Below are 2,392 nucleotides of genomic sequence, written 5' to 3' on the forward strand. Positions count from 1 at the left end.
AACAATCTCAGAATGGCGTGGATAAGTAAAAGTGTTCCAAAGCTATTACCACATAAAGTGACACATGTCAGATTTGTAAATTTTGACCTGGACACTGGGGCATCAATGACCCTTGGTCATGAAAGGGTTAAGTACGCCACTGCTGCTGGACATTCCTCAATCAAACACTTTTTGTGGTCACTATTGGGAAGTGAATGCCATCAATCAGATAAGATGTAAGAGCACTGTAGTCACTTTTCTTTGTGTAGAACTGGTATCTGTAGCAGCATTATAGAGCTACTGTATACTACCATACATGGAGCTAAAGTACCATCTCTAAGCATGCAATATTTTAAAAGTTGTCTTATAGATATGTTGCCTCCCACATTTGTATGGCGAGCAAGAAGAAAAGTTACGTGGGAGCCCTAGTTATCAGCCTTTATTTACACTCCATGAGAACAAAAAAAGGATTGGACAGTTGAAATTCTATATCTATACACATCAGACAGTCAACTGATCTTGCCAAAATCAATGGGTTTGGCCAACATAATTCTAATTTATAAGGCCAGTTTTAGGCCTGGTCTGCTATGATAACTTATTGCCCACTTCTTCCTGTGATCGTGTAATTATGTGGCAATGGGTTGAATAAGAAATCTCCCTATTTCTATTTAACTCTTTAAATGCTGCTTTACTATCAACCATAGCATTTATTGGGTTATATGGCTAGAATAAGAGGTTGCTCTAATCCCAGCCATTACAGCAGAATTTTACCATGTGATTATTCTAACATTGTATTACATTAATCTATAATGTACATTCATGTTATGGAACATTTAAAAACAAAAAAAAACATTCATGGCAGAGATTGGGATATTTGTCCTGTGTGGAGGCCAGAGGTGAATGTAGCTATAGAAACAGTCAAGCGAGCTGTGCTGTTCCTGGAACTCCCATTGAAGTGAATAGGAGCTACAGATACAGAGTAGTACAATGAACCACAGTGGAAGTACCACAAAACATGGCCTTAAAGTATCATATAATATCCATTACATAATGGAAATTTTCATTAATATTTCAATAAAAACTAGTTGTATAAACCCCACATTCTAGTATTTGTCATTTTTTAGCTGATACAGAAGAACTTGATATACACCTCAGATGCTACAGACTTTCCTTTTGATATAGATGATTGGTGTTTAATATGTATCTAATCAATCAATCAATCAATCAATCAATCAAAAAGAGCCCTGTAGAGGTATGCATTTAAAGGAAAAGTAGGTTCCCTACTATGAAGTAAAAAGAATATGAATAATCAACTTGGAGTTGTGACATCTATTCAGTTTTCAATACATATACAGGATAATGTTTGCTTTCAAAATGTTTCTTCAAACTCACATTTCAGATTTTTGTCTTTATCCTAAAAGTGGTAATCCTCCCAGAACACCACCGCCAACACCACCTCCAACAACACCTCCAACATTCAAATTCAAGCCTGCCTAAAAAACACAATAATAGGAGGAATCATTAGAGAAAACAGAATGAGAAATATGACTTAGTAATGGTTTGTCCTCACAACAGTTGTAAAAAAGAACATTAACCAAATTCATCACTTTTGAGTAATTTTTTTTAATGAAATGAAATATACAGTACATGATTATTTTCTTAGTCTTTTATGTTATAATCAGATTGATATTAATTACTGTACATACAGTCTATAAGCTGTTTTTGGAGTGAAATCAGTATTTGGGAAACCGTATATACCCCTATGAATGTTCAGCTTAGTTATATATTTATATAAACCTAGAAAAAGAGCATTTTGGTGATATATTCACTTTAACACCGAACAAAAAATATTGCTATGTCATAAATTAAATGCTAGTTGTTTTTTTTTTGTAAAAGAGATTAATGTCTTACCAGAGACTGGCTCAATGTTTTAAGTGTTTCCCCCTATTAACATAAATGACAATTAAAACATAAGTTAATGAATGTGATTGGGAATAAAATACTGTAGTATATAAAATAATTTATGCTTACACCACAAAGTAATTTATACAATGGATAATAACTTACCAACACACTGCATAAAACGTTCATTACAACATCACTTAATCCAAGACCCTCCTGGAAGCCAATGGTAATATTTTAGATTTATAGTTTCTGCATGAAACATTTATATTTTATGAAACTACAGTGTGTACAATATATAATATCTACCTCTTTATAATGAACACTACAACATATTTTACAAATTGTTTAAGGCTTGTATAAAATTGTTTTATTAATCCTGTTATACATTTCTAAAGGCTCATGCACACTGCTGTATACAGACCAAGTTGTTGGTTGTCATAAGATAGCTTCCTACTATAACTGTGCATTCCTTTAAATACTGATGCATACCAAAATGCTATATCATGTA

The 2,392-nt window shown here is 33.0% G+C and overlaps 1 long non-coding RNA gene across 1 annotated transcript; it reads right to left on the reverse strand.

Moving 5' to 3' along the window:
- Positions 1-1,413: 1,413 nt before the first annotated feature.
- Positions 1,414-2,098, reverse strand: LOC122929158. The gene is made up of 3 exons (XR_006387964.1): positions 2,047-2,098; positions 1,891-1,923; positions 1,414-1,472 (listed from the first exon to the last, which is right to left on the reverse strand). It is a non-coding gene; the product is annotated as an uncharacterized LOC122929158 (long non-coding RNA).
- Positions 2,099-2,392: the final 294 nt, after the last annotated feature.

This window comes from Bufo gargarizans, chromosome 2, assembly GCF_014858855.1.
Source record: "Bufo gargarizans isolate SCDJY-AF-19 chromosome 2, ASM1485885v1, whole genome shotgun sequence".
Lineage (NCBI taxonomy): Eukaryota > Metazoa > Chordata > Amphibia > Anura > Bufonidae > Bufo > Bufo gargarizans.